Source organism: Ambystoma mexicanum, chromosome 6q (assembly GCF_040938575.1).
Source record: "Ambystoma mexicanum isolate Mex_15411 chromosome 6q, UKY_AmexF1_1, whole genome shotgun sequence".
Taxonomy (NCBI): Eukaryota; Metazoa; Chordata; class Amphibia; order Caudata; family Ambystomatidae; genus Ambystoma; species Ambystoma mexicanum.
Genome location: NC_090937.1, coordinates 1,609,876,296 through 1,609,891,171, shown reverse-complemented (window position 1 = coordinate 1,609,891,171; position 14,876 = coordinate 1,609,876,296). Strand labels below are relative to the sequence as shown.

General features: G+C 46.2%; 1 protein-coding gene across 1 annotated transcript in view; it reads right to left on the bottom strand.

Moving 5' to 3' along the window:
- The window catches only part of LOC138516904 (zinc finger protein 300-like), a 50,166-nt gene extending 44,884 nt beyond the window's left edge, over positions 1 to 5,282 (bottom strand). Inside the window, exon 1 of the mRNA XM_069632360.1 lies at positions 5,081 to 5,282. The gene's annotated coding sequence lies outside the window, so the exon portion shown is untranslated. The remainder of the gene's footprint in view (positions 1 to 5,080) is intronic.
- Positions 5,283 to 14,876: the final 9,594 nt, after the last annotated feature.

The following is a 14,876-nucleotide window of genomic DNA, read 5'->3' as shown; positions in this document are numbered from 1 at the left end:
AGGGCATGACTTAGTTTGACATAACTTTTGGAAACCCTATGGGCCTCATCACAACTCTGGCTGTAAAACCAGCAGGTTGCTGCCGGACTTGCGAATTGTACCGAGACCTTGCTTGCCGGAAACACCAGGGAATTACAAACCCAGCATTTCAGGAAGTCAGGCGCCGGTAATTGTAAATCCCCATTCCTATTTGAGTCCAATAGGGCTCAATGGGAATGGGGAAGATGGATGCTCTGTAGGCGGGTGCCGTAACGCCAGCCATGTCTGACCCTGGCGTGCGGGACGGCACCCGCCTGCAGAGTCGTACTGTGCCGGTCCGATAGCAACCGTGCCAGTAGGCTTACCGACTAACCAATTAAAATACATAAATGCTACACACCTCTAAACAAAGTGGTTTGTAATCTATAAATGTCCAACCACATAGATGTTGGGACTGCTTGGAAGAAGCATAGACAGGAGAAATGACAACAACAGAATGAAGGAAATAATAGCTTGATTTCCTTTGGACACGTTTTTGATTCCTGGTGGACCACTATAAGAGAAGCTGGACTTCCTCAGTGGGAAAGGAAGTAGACAGACCCAATACAGAATGCGAGAAACCAGGTTATGGAGGAAAGCTGAACCATTTTGCTGACTGATGTCCACTAGTTACCTAAGTGGAAGACGTGAACCAGTACTTAAGTTGGTATCTACCTGTCTGTTAGACAGCTAAAAAGAAATTCCTATGTAAGTCAGCAGCCCTGAGTATCTTTAAGAAGGGCCTTAAAACCTTCCTCTTCAAATAGTCGCCCTTAGTCAGCAGTTCCATTTCCTATAAATCTATCTGCCTTTCTCTCTCTCTTTTATGTGTTTTGTCTGCGCCATCACACCTATGGGTTTATGGTTGCGCTATACAAATGTAATAAAGTAAAGTAAAGTAAAAGTATAATACTTAGGGGGAAAATCATTCTGAAGGGAGGTATATTCTAAATGGGAATAGATTGAACCCCATCCCTTTTTATTTGTGAGGGGGAAGGGAGGTATATCAATTGGCTGTACATCCTGAGAAATTAGTACATATTTTCAGAAGTGTAAGTGCTTCTGGATAATTTGGATTTGAACAAATAGATCCAAATGGTGTGTATATTTGCAGATCCCAGACTCCTTTTCTGTGCAATGGGGTGGTCCAGACAACCAACTAATATCTCACTTTACACATTCCTACAAAATAAATGTCATTGAATGTATTCTCCCGTTACATCCCTGAGTAAAGTCCTGTTACTGGCTCTGAAACACTCAACAGAAAAAGGGAAAGGTTGGTTGCCTGCCACCAATTGTTTCCATCTTTAAGTTGCCCATTGAAATTGAAAAATGTGCATTTTTACACATTACTGCAATAGAGGCACCAATGAAGGGAACCTAGCAAGCGTGCATGTTAATGATACATTTTTATTTTTGCAAGTGATTCATATTCAGGAATGTCAAGTAGCCTGCCTTTAAATTGAGTTTTCTAGAATGCTTTTTGAAATACTGATATGTCTCTTGAGTAAAGGAGAGGGGTTTATTTTCAATACATTAAAAATAGAGAGATTTAGATTGAGAGTGATGAATGGATCATTCTTCATTGGAGTAACCATTGGCATTGGTTTTTCATAGAGAATGGGAAAGATAATTATCTCTTTATATTTACGTTGATTATTTCTATTTCATCAAAGAATAGACCTTCTGTGCAAGCCTGTGTGTGTCTTGTCCCGAAAGGGAGTGGGTTGTAGGGAAGACTGTGGGTCTTTAAACATGGATAATTTAATGATATGCCACTAACAAGCTAGGTGGTGCGGCCTGAGAGCAATGGACAGCCTATAGGAATTTGTTTGGCACGGTGGCCTTAGAATTGGGGGAACAAACATCAACCCTGTTTTTGATAAAGAGGGAGTTCATGAATCCTTTGCTTGGCGCGGCACATTCAGCAGTCGTGTTTATCAAATAACCTGGGAGGCACATCGCCACAGGCTGCACGCCATAGTATTGTCAAAGACTACAGGCTCCCTCTGTGCATGTACTGCAAGCCTACTCTTGAGTTCTGTGGGTACACCCACCCAGGCGGGTGCCAAATTTAAACGAAAAGGTGGAAAAGTACATAATGTCAGAACTACTCAAACAGTGTTAGAATTTAAAGCTTTCTTGACATGGCAAACTACTGTCTCTGTTTCATTCCATGTCTAGTCAAGATAACTAAATGCCTAAGAGGCATGTTGACGACGCACAACAATTAGGATGCGGCGAGTTCCAACAAGCAGCATTCAGTTAAAATGCAAACTAACAGCAGATGCCAAAGCAATGCGTCCAGGAAAAACAATTATAAGCAGAGAACAGCCCACATTAGTCAGAAAGAATGATACGGTCAGCTCATGAAGCCCACCAGGATGTGGCAAGAAACAAAGGCGGTCTGCTTGTTCCAGGCATGAAGCAGCAATTTCCACACGCGTCACTGGAACTTACACTTCCAAAAGGCCTTTCTGCATCATGTGTTGTTGAAGTGATAATTCCTATTCTCCAGACATGGATGGCAAATGAGCTGCTTTAGGGCCATTCGAAGAGGAGCATTGTGTGTGCACGAGGCAATGTGTCAAAGAACCAATCACAGAAACAGGAGACACTGTGCAGGTCAAGAACGGCCATCCACGAGGGAAAGCAAGCCTATCATGTGAGGCCACGCCCCTTATAGTAGGGCAAAGGCAAGGAACAATGGTCCCAGGAAATTATCTGGGTGGACATAACGCCCAAAGTGCCACACATTCTAAAAGACTGAATGAGGGTGTATGGCAAGACAATACACCTGGGTCACCCACACAGTTACAATTCTGGAGAAGACCAAGAACTGTAGTCGGACGACCGACATGTGCAATCATTATATTATTATAATTTGTTATTTATAACGCGCTTAATACCCAGAGGTTTCTAAGCGCGGACCCGGGTATCGAACCTGTGTTGCTCTGCGTCGTCTTTGCCCCCGAGCTATCCTCCCAAGACCCAGCCAAGAAGACAATCATGAGCTCCGTCATGAAACCACAGCAAAAGAACCATCAATAGCTGATAGTGCACCACATACCTCTATTAGTGCTCCTGGGTAAAATCTAAGCAGACACCACCAAACACAGAGCACGCTCAATCACTATGGCTTCAGCGCATAACAGAGAACGTCTGCAAGTTGCCACTTCCTCATGCTGTGTGAGTGGACTATGGTTTGGGAGGAATATAGTATTTCTATGTAATTCTTTATCATGAGCAGCTCTTGTAGGAGGCCCTGCATGCTCTGACTTGCAAGACTTGCATGTGCATCACTGCTCAAAACATTTAAAAAACGCATTCCAGAATCACCGCCATGCAGCCACCACATACGGCGCTGACTTTAGGGTACACCTCCTGTGCTGTGCTGCCGAACATACCCAAACACATTCCTTCTGTTTTGAATCACATAATAATGGAGCTTAGGGTCTCCTGAAACAGGTCTGCGAGGCTCAGTGGGGCTTGAAGGCTCCACAATACAAAGGTCAAAACAACAAAGTGAGGAGTAACGAGCAGCAGGAGCTCCAGCCTTTCACCGGAGAAGGAACCAGTAGACCACTTCCACGACAGGTGATGCTCCTTTATCAGAAACTTGGAGAAGGCCCTTTTTGGGTGAAGGACTTGGAGGGGCTGGAGGAAGGGGGGCAGGCTAGTTGAGTAGTTTTGGGCAGGTTGTGCTTGTGCTACTGGTGTGAGAAGAAAGGAGAGTCAGGTGCTTGTGGCCAGGGTGGGTGTGCCACTCCTGTATGAGCATCAAGAGAAAAGCAAGGCAGGATTCAACCATGTGATCCAAGTCAGAACTTTAACATAACACAGCAGTGCACAATACTTTAAAGAAATGAAATGTTGATGGGCAAACATGCATGCATGCCTCCAGAATTAGGCGGAAGGTTCCCAAATAAGGGACTAATCTCAACTCCCAAATAAAAGGCTACAAAACCCTGATTGGCTCAACTGTTCCTTCTGCTCTAACTGCTGAATGCAAGGAGAGGCATTCGGGTCTGTTAAGGCTAGGGACTCATAGGCTGGTGAGCGCGAGAGAGGAACTGGGGTTACGTGTGATTGGCTCAAATAAATCCGGCCTCATTGGCGAATGGGTGTCTCAGTCCCCAAGCTGAGCATTGCTTGTGTGTGGGCCGACACCGCTGCTCAGGTGCATTTATGAGGCATAACACCAGAGACACATCCTGGCTTGCCCACACAAGAGAGGTGTATGAGGAGAAGTGCCCCTGGGGTCCCCAGATCAGGAATAGCGTTTGAGCAGACACAAGGCCACAGCGTGCGTGAGCACAACAGGCAGAAGTACCAAGGCAGTCTGCCAACAGGCTGGCAGTATCAGGGTGCAGGTCAGCAACCCCTATAAGACACCGCTCTCGGAAATTGGGGTTTGGGACCAGGTAGGTGCCAACAACAAACAGCTAAGGGGCGTTTGGAATATTTAGTGAACTGTCTAATAAACACACACTCCCCTTCTGTCACAAGGCGATTGGTAACTAGCCCCTTCACTTCCACACCTCTGTACATGTTCCTTACATGACCGGTCATTTTACACTCTTACCTCCCCCAAAGCATTTGCTCGGCCCGTTTCCTTCTTCACAGACATCCAATGATCAATGCACTGACCCAGTGAATGCCGAGTAAAGCACACAGGCTGCACCTGTGTCACAACATACACTCGCAAAGACACGATTCTCTAGGGCACACCCCAAACTCCCTTCATCTCAAAAAGGGTATAATACCTGTCTGATGTGGTGTTAACCAATTCGGATCCGAGGGGGAGGGTAGAGAGAGAGATGGGGAGGGTAGAGAGAGAGAGAGAGAGAGAGAGAGGGATGGGCAGTGGATGAGAGAGTAAAGAAGTCCACAGTTGCACTAAATACATTCAGGTTCGTTTTTTTCCTGCTCACCCCTATTGAACGTCCCGCATCAGCCTCGCGGGGTTACAATGGGGTATTAGAAAAAGTAACGGGGAAAGAAACAATCTAAGGTGATAAAAAAAAATATAAAGCGTAAGGGACAGGTGCCCGCCACTCACCTTATCGAATCCGTCTGGAATTCCTTCCAGTTTAAGTCTCTCTTTTCCATAGGGAGCTGCAGGCTTGATATACAGCCGCTTAAAAGACAGAGAAGAGGGGCCCAGAGAGAGAGGCCATATATGGCATCAGCCGCCCGAGACGGTGCAAGGACACAGGACTCAGGAGTGGAGGTGATAAACAGAGCATGCGCGGAAGAGACGCTAACACTGCAGCCTGCTCACGCCCACCACACATGCTGAATGCGTGCACTGTGTGCGCTTACGTCTGCTCACGTTGCTGTGCATGCAGCGGCTCGCAGCAGTGGAACTCACTCCGGAACCTGTGAGGAGGCATCCTGTGTGAGGTGTGCAGCAGACAGGTGGCACGGGTATGCTGGAGAATGCACATGTCCAAGGCAATAGCGGCCAATCCTGTCCCTGTACTTTCACTCCTCCTTTTGAATCCTTATCAGCAGGTATCAGCAGGAGCAGTGCAAGGATGGTTGCGGCTATATATATATATATACACACACACATACAAACACCACACACACACACAAACAGTCATGCATGGCTAATGCATGCCCTGCCTGAAATGTGCCACGCCACTCACGTTATGTGAATGACCACTGACTTCTCTTGCATAACCCTCAACTCAGTTTGTTCACTGACCCGCCCCCAAATCCATTAAATGAGCTCTCACCTGCAAAAACAAACATCTTCTCTTTTCAGCCGCCTTGTTGACAAGCGTTTGTGCATTGATTTATTCAGTATTTATATTGCGCCTATACAGCAAATGGAGTTTCAAGGTGCCGCAATTCAAAGAGAAGGGGGGTAAGTGGGGATAGGGATGAAGAAAAACAAATATGGCCCAAAAGGCATTGGGCCTCATTAGGACCCAGGCGGACTTCGCGGTGCTAAATGCACCGCGAAGCATGGCGGAAAGCCGCCGATAGCGCCATGGGGGTTGGCGGATTTACCGCCCCATTCCGACCTCGGCGGAGCGGTAAATCCCCAATCCCCATTCTGCCCTTCCCCATTCCCATTCTTGCCCCATAGGGTATAATGGGAGTGGGGAAGGAGTTAATTACGCCACCGTAAAATACGGTGGCGTAATTAACAACGAGGTCCCGTAGCGCCATGGTTTTCTCCGGCTGGTAAAACCAGGCGGAGAAAACCTCCATGGCGCTACGGGAACTCGTAGTATGGCGGAGAGGTACGCCATGCACTACGCTGGCGTAATACCCTCTCCGCCAGGGTCCTAATGAGGCCCATTGTGTCATTCGTGTCATGCAAGTGCAGTAAAAAGAAGTGTGGGGGAGAAGGGAGGGGGAAGCGCCGGTTAGAGCGGAATGCGCTAATCTTAAGGAGGTAAAGAAAATGTAGTTCGGAGTGGTGAATGCACAATAGCTGGGGAGGTGAGGGGGGGAGGCGAGGGGAGGGGGGAAGGGCCCATGGGTTAGACGAGTGCTAATGGAAGGCCAGGTGGACAAGTGCCAAGGGACTGCAGAGAGTGCAAGGGAAAGAAGGTCCATGTGCTAAGCGCGAGGAACAGGGCTGGATGGGCTCAAGGGGTGCAGGCCCAGCCATGTTAGTGCAGGGGGAGGGAGCCCGCTAGAGCAAGTGCAGGTTGGGGAGGGGAGACCAAGTGCAGGGGTAGACTGGTGCCCTGTATGAATCAGAAGGAACCAGTCAGCCAGTCAAAATGAGGGAGAGAGGGAAATTAGCAGAGGAGGGAGAGAAATAAGGAGGAAGAGAAAAGGAGGGTCTTGAGAAGCTTCCAGAACATAAGGAGATCCAGCTTAAGTCTGAGCAGCGCAGGGAGGCCATTCAAGGGGGAGGCACCTGCAGAACAGAAAGATCTACCCCCCACTCTCTGCTTGGAAAAGTACCTGATCAGCAGAGAGTTGGAGCTAGAAGATGGAAGGGCTGTATCTGGGTATTTAAGGAGAGTTGGATTTAGTGGGGTCTCATGCCCCAGAAATCTTTGTGGATGATGCAGAGGGTCTTGAAATTGATCTTCGCAACAACCGGGAGCCAGTGGAGGTATTTTAGGGCTGGAGAGATGCAGTCTCTGGGCTTGACGCCAAGTGTAAGTCTCGCAGTCCTATTGTGGATTAGCTAAAGGGGGCACAGGGAGGATTTAGGCAGATTGAGGAAGAGGCTGTTGCAGTAATGCCTTATGGTTTAAACTATGATTTGATAAGATGAAATCAACATTTATTACACTGTAGCAGAATTAGAAATTAGCATATTCACTAACACTCGAAACTATGAAAAATCGGCAACAGTAAACCTTCTGTGGTTGGTCACCAATACCTGCCTTTGTACACACAGCAAGACACATACAAAACCATAGATTTAAATGGGCTCTCACATCCCAAAAGCAAAATCACCTGATTTCATCTGCCCTGGTGGCCCAGGAGGTTGAAAGTTATAGTCCCAACCCTCCCTCCCCACACACAGAGATATTACAGGGTAGGCTTCAGTACTGAACACATTGAACATGCACAGCAGAAGCAGCAACCTCCCACCTCACAAAGAACCGTGGGGATGGATGTGGTCATTTTTGTTGAAACACAGACATTGGAACATCTAATTATCTATTGTCCAAAGCTGAGGTCAAATAGGTTAAAGCATTTCAGTAGTTTTATCAATAGTTAACATTATGTTCTATGGACCGCCTTGTGGGTGAGAATCCAGGACATCAATTGTCATTCATTAGGTTTACCATCAGATTCGTCCTTGAGATTTTTCCTGAAATTGCTTTTGAAAATGTAACTGTTAGGTGGGATTTTAAACCCCTATTTTAATTGTAATTTGTGCCTGGTGTATTATTAAATGTGTGTTGTTTTATGTTGCTCATTTAATCTGTAATCGTGGAAGGTTTGCTATGAAATTGTATCACAACAACAATGATAATATAAAAAAACAATCAAATGGATATTGAAAAAGGAAAAAAATCAATATACTTGATTAATGTCAGTGTCTTTTTTTTTACACATATTGTGAATTTCACTTTGATTTTTACATTAAATCCCCTTATTTTACTCTTGTTCCACAGGTTTGTTTTCTGGTTTCATTTGTCAACAATCAGGGCTGGTATTTGGGGAGAAAATATGCACTCAAGTCCAAACCATGAAAAGATGAAGGAAATGACAAACCAAGGAAGAGGATTCAACACAGTTCAGAGTTATACCATAATGCCATTACTGAAAAATGTGTTATTAATGAGATGCAACCTTTGGATAGAAGCGAGGCCCCTCCTAGACATAATTAACATACCTGCAAAGACAGGAAGTCAGATCCTTCATGGACAACACCAATGCTACACACACAGCTTGCTCGTACAAGGCCCTCGACTACATGCAAACTGCAAATTACCTTCTGATCGGTTTTGCTCCTGTGATTTAGCAGCATTTCAGTCGCTGCAGCTTCATACTGTCTTTTTGTCTCGCTGCTTTTGTGCGCCCTTAGGTCTCCATTCATATTCCTCCACCCCCTGCCCATCATGCACCCAACAATCCTTCTCAGCCTCCTTTATTTTTGTGTCCTTCTTTCTTTTTTATGCCCTCCACTGGCCACCCTGTTCCCCTCCTACATAGAACCACTCCATATCCTCTCGCTCCACTGATTACTCAGCCTCCTACTTCTCCTCTAAAGGCTTTAAAAAAGATACCCTGTCCACCCTTCAGCAGTTGGTGTCATAGAGATTTGTAATTTCGGCCAATATTTGACATCCACCCTGATCCAGAATGAGCCCCTTCCTATTGGCAAGTTGCCTCTGCCTAATTTATTTCTTTTTTCCTATTTCTGATGGGCCTCTGGCGTACTGCATGTAACTTAGCCCTACCGTCAAACCCCTCTGGCGCTATTAGCGCCGGATCACTGGTTTGGCAGAACGGTAAGTCCCCATTCCTTATTGGGCCCAAAGGGGAATGTTCAGCGCTATTACCGATGGCGGTATTACCGCCGGCGGTAATAGCACTGAAAATCAGCTAAATCGCAGCAGATTTGCCCCCAGCTCAGAGCTGGGGGTAAATCCGCCAAAGCCCGTGATTTGGCAGACCGTTAAATGCGGCGGTAATAGCGTTACCACCCCATTTAAGGGTTACCACCAAACTCGTGATGAGGCAGTATATATCCACTAGTTTCAACAGATAGAGCTGCCATGCTACAATGAGAGAGTAGCTTTTGCATCCATGATGGGAGATGTATTTGTCTATCTTGACACGTGGACTATGGTACGCACACTGTACAGTAAGCTGTTGATCATAGCACATTCTCTTTATTTGTTATTATGAGGGGTCAGGAAGGAGAGGCGGACCCACAGTTGTAATGTTTTCTTAACATTAGTCATTAAAAGAAAAAGGGGGTTGGTTAAATGCTTATCTGTCCCTATCCTAATGAGTGTCCCTGCCTAGGAACCTAAGACTAAAGCAAGCTGACCGTGTGTCCAAAATACATCCGACCCTGACACTAACATACACAATCAAAAGGTGGAAGGTAAATGTCTCCTATTTCAATTCAACAAAAGTGTGTACAAATCCAAATGTTTAATTCCAACAAAATACTCCTGGTATCCAAGCGGTGGTTCCCTTCCTCTGAAATGTTTTAGGAAAACTGTTGAAAATGTTCTGGTCCAACAATGTTATGTTAAAGTTAATGAAGATGCCTCTTTCACATAATAATTTCCTCAGTTTGCAAAGAAAATGTCTTTCCCATAACAAAATGAAGTATTTTTCGACTTTACAGGATGGTAACATGTTTAATTTCAACAACTGCTTGAAATGTCAAAGTTTCTCTTTCACACAGTCGCTCCATTATTATTACCGGGGGTAGTCTCGTGCCAGGAATTTCTTAACAGAATCTTTAGACATCCTGGTTTACTCCCCTGCCAGGAATTCTCCCCTTTTTGGCTCTTGCAGATCCCCTGGTGCATTCTCATGCCAGGTCTCCTTTTCCAAAAAGGGTTCACTCCCTGATGTGTATCATTCACCAGGTCTTTCTACAATGTTCACTTTCCTTTCAAGTGTAACACAGTTGCACTTCTTCAGTGTTTATACCTCATTGACTTCAGATATTACTTGTATCAACTTCCCCCGTATTTACATGCCACGCATGGGGGTTTGTTCAAGTTCTGTCTGTTAACTTCCTTCTTAGTATCTCTTGGCTTTTGGCAATGCTTGTTTCAATTATCCACAAGCTGATGTTTCATAGAGGGACTGTGATGAAGTGAAAAGACAGGAAGGAGATCTGACATTAGGGAACTCCGGGCTGACCCAGCATCACAGCAATCCTAGAGCATTAGGTTGATGTCATAAAGGGGGTGGGCCCTTGAGTGACAGCAAGGTTGAGCCAATGGAATGGGAGAGGGAAAGGAAGGGTCAGTTTCTCTAAGACTGATCGTTGGGATGTAGATGTTTGTTTTTGTTCGTTTTTTTTCAGGAGCAGACGGTGGAAGATGGACAAACATACGAGTGGGCCTATTGAAAGGAAAACTATCTTATAAGACTTACGACGAAGTCGTTGCACCTGTTGTGCCTGTACGTTTTGTTTGCACCTGTTGTGCTGAGTGAAATGAGAAGCCGCACGGCTGAGAACGAGAATCCTGAACAGTGAAGAAAAGTCTGTTACGAAGCCGATAAGGTACGAGCAGCCGAGTAAACAGCCGGTACTGTGTTGGGAGAAGAAAGCGAGCAGCCGCTCCTCTTTCTGGCCCCCACCGACCTGTGGGTGGAGTTCTACTTCGGGAGTTAGACGAAAAGTCTTGATGAAAGGAGACTGTCATATGCGTCGTTCTGCGTCATGAGACGGCTGGGAGAAGTTAACAGGAACGTGATTGGCTGAACAGGCGGGGCTGAAGGACCAGCCCACCGAAGGACGCTGCGATCGAGGGAGAGGAGGATCAAAGAAAGAATCGTCCAGCTGACTCCGGGCTGCTAGCGAATCGGCTACATCGGAGTACAAGTGAGTGGTCAACATATCGAAGGGGTGAAACCACGCTAGCCTATAAGTTGGGGAGAGACTATACATACGATTCTACTTCAGAGGGATCCAGCTCTCATAATTAAAATACCCCGCCCAAGAGTATGGATTCTAAAAGGAGTTAAAAGATAAAGAAAGACGATTTCGAGAAAGTCTCTACCATTAAACAGAGCCAGAACGTGAGGAGACTCAAAATCCCCAAAGGTCTCTTTCCATCACCATCTGTCTAAAGGAAACTGTTTATTAAGTTTGGACATTTTGTAAGAGTTTCAAATAAAAACATACGTTCAACTCATAAAACTGTCTTACTGGTGTTTTATCCCACCCGGAAGATTATAACATTTGGTGGCAGCGGTTGGACAAACTAGAACACCATGGAGGAGCTAATAAAGTCTCTTGCCGAAGGCCAACAGTTACTCCAACAGGCACTCCAATTACAGGCACAACAGGCTCAGGCAGATCGACAAGCGTTCCAGCAAGCCATGCAACTACATCAGGCCCAATTGTTGGAAACTGCCAGTATGAGAAGTCATCCTCAGGTACCAACCTCCGTGCTACAGAAGTACGCACCAGGAGAAGATCCAGCACACTTCTTCGTAAACTTTGAGAGGGTGGCTCGGAATGCCCAATGGCCGGCAGAAAGGTGGTGCCATTTCATTGCCCCTCTAATGACGGGGGAGATGCAAAGCGCCTACCAGGCTGCAAATCCAGCTGGGGATACTCCATATGGAGAGATGAAGCGTACTGTCCTGGAAAGGCTTGGGCATGACGAAGAGGCCTACCGAATCAAGTTCCGAGAGATCCGGCTTCTACCTGAGGAGACACCCAGACAACTATATTATAGGGTGAAAGAAATAGGGGACAAATGGTTGCAGGTGACAACTTCTACAGTTCATGAGATGTCCGAGAAAATTGTATTGGAGCAATTCCTCGAAGCACTCCCCCTTCCAATACAGCGATGGGTCCGGCAACATCATCGGCCCACCCTGGTGGAGGCAGTGAATATCGCCTCTGCGTATCAAAAGGCTGGCCAGGGGAAACTGTTAAGTTATCCAGTAAACCAGAAGGGTGTATCCGGGGTCCCAGCAAGTGGCCCTAGACCCCCTAATAACTCCAGATGGCCAAACTCAATGATCCGGAAACCAGACTGGGAGCGTCAAAAGCTACGTCCTCCCAGCGAAAGCTTCCCTTCAACTTCAGTTTCCAGACCCCCTAGTCTTAGCTCCAGAGGGCCACAATGCTTTGAGTGTGCGGAATGGGGACATCTGGCTCGCTTATGTCCAAAGAGGGGCAAGACCGAGCCAATGGATGTGGGGTTGTTGGAGATAACCAAGGAAAACAATCAACTTGAGGCGGTCGCCGAAACAAAGCCAACCTACCCATATGTGTGCGACGCTGAAGTAGAAGGTCGTCATACCAGGGCTCTGATTGACTCCGGCAGCCTGCAAACCGCCGTCAACCTGGAACTGGTAGGTGGTGTGGCCGAAACGAATGATACCATACCTATTCGCTGTGTGCATGGTGATGTTAAGACGTACCCAGTCAAAAAAATCCAGTTAAAGATTGCAGGGGAAGAGATTGGGATACGCGCAGCTGTGATGCCGGTGCTCCCGGAGCCCCTACTCGTGGGATCTGATGTTCCTAACTTATCACGCATCATAAAAAAGCTTGAACAGCAGTGGTTAGAAGAGGCGCCATTCTACGACCAAAATCTTGAACCGAGCTCCCCTAGAAGTCGGAAGTGCCGCTTGGAAAAAAAGGAGAAACATGAGTGGTTGGCCAGAAATATGTGTCCCGCTGTGGTAGACTGGAAAATTGAGGAGCAAGGTGACAGCTTCCGAATAGCCCAGGAACTGGACCCCTTATTCAGAAATGCTAGAACGTCTGTGGGAAAAAATCAAGAGGGGAAAGGCCCATACTTCATTAAAAATCAGGGGCTATATTATCGTGTAGTCACCGGGCAAGACGAGGAACTTGTACAACAACTCCTAGTACCAAGCAAGTATACTAGGTCAGTGTTGGAAGTTGCCCATCTACAGATAGGGGAGGGTCATCTAGGAGTGGAAAAGACTACGCAGAAGATCCTTGCTAGGTTCTTTTGGCCAGGCGTGTACGGCCAAATAGCACGTTTCTGTCAACAGTGTCCCGAATGTCAAAAGAAAAACAAAGTTAATATCAAGAAAGTGCCGCTGCAGACTATGCCGCTGATATTGGAGCCTTTTCACCGGATTGGGATGGATATAGTCGGTCCACTAGATCCCACAAGCAGGGGTCATAAATATTTACTAGTGATCGTGGACTATGGTACCCGATATCCAGAGGCTTTTCCTCTGCGCACTACTAATGCACAACAAATATGTGACGTTTTAGTTCCCTTTATGGCAAGGGTCGGTATACCCAAAGAAATCTTAACAGACAGGGGTACCAATTTTATGTCCATGGTGTTAAAACAAGTATGTGAGACTCTACACATAAAACAGATTAAAACCGCAGTATATCATCCTCAAACCGATGGGCTGGTAGAAAGGTACAACCAGACCATAAAACAAATATTAAGAAAAAAAATGGTACCGGGAGAGCGTAATTGGGATAGATTAGTTCCATGGATCCTGATGACCTTAAGAAATACCCCACAGTCTTCCACCGGGTTTGCCCCGTTTGAACTTTTGTTTGGCAGACCAGTCAGAACGCTTTTAGATATCTTGAGAGAAGGTTGGGAGGAGCAACCGCACCCAGAAATCACTCTTACCGAGTATGCCGTGAAGTTGAAGGAAAAAGTTGAGAAGCTTCAAGCAGTGGCCCAAAGTCATCTCCAACAAGCTCAGATTAACCAAGAATACTATTACAACCAGAAAACCCGTATGAGAAGTTTTCAAGTTGGAGACCAGGTTCTTGTGCTTCTACCTACTTCGGAAAACAAGATGCTCGCTGCATGGAGGGGGCCATATACCATTGAGGAGGTCCTGGGCCCCGTGACATATAGGGTACGCCAGCCCGAAAGGAAGATTCCGTTACAGACATACCATATCAACATGCTAAAGAAGTGGATAGAACCTCTACCAATGATTGCCATGATAAATGTTGAGGGAACGACGGAAGAGTGTTCCCCTCCCACCGGAGAGAAGATTGGGGAAGAAGCATTGAATATCAATTCAGAGTTGAGTGTAGGTCAGAAGAATTTACTTTCAGCCTTAATAGGAAAGTATGGCGAGATTTTTTCATCCATACCCGGGAGGACAAAGTTAACCTGTCATCATATACAAACCGTCCCAGGAGAGAAGGTACGTCTTCGGCCATACAGAATTCCAGAAGCTAAAGTACAAGCTGTAAATCAAGAAGTTCAGGAAATGCTTAAGTTGGGGGTGATTGAACCGTCGTACAGTGAATGGTGCTCTCCTCTAGTACTTGTACCAAAGCCGGATGGAACATCAAGATTTTGTATGGACTTTAGAAAATTGAATGAGATATCAAAATTTGACGCATACCCCATGCCACGAATAGAGGAACTATTAGAGAGGTTAGGAAAAGCCAAATTTTTAACGACCATAGATTTAACCAAAGGATATTGGCAAATCCCACTGAATCCGGCAGATAAGGAGAAGACGGCCTTTGCCGCGCCTACCGGCCTATACCATTTCACAGTATTACCCTTTGGCCTCCATGGAGCACCTGCGACTTTCCAGCGATTGATGAACTTCCTGATCAAAGGTCATGAAGGTTACGTAGGGGCATATTTGGATGACATCATTGTGTACAGTCCAAATTGGCAGAGCCATCTTAGTCAGACCCTCCAGCTTATTGCGATTTTGCGATCCCGCAAAATGCCGCG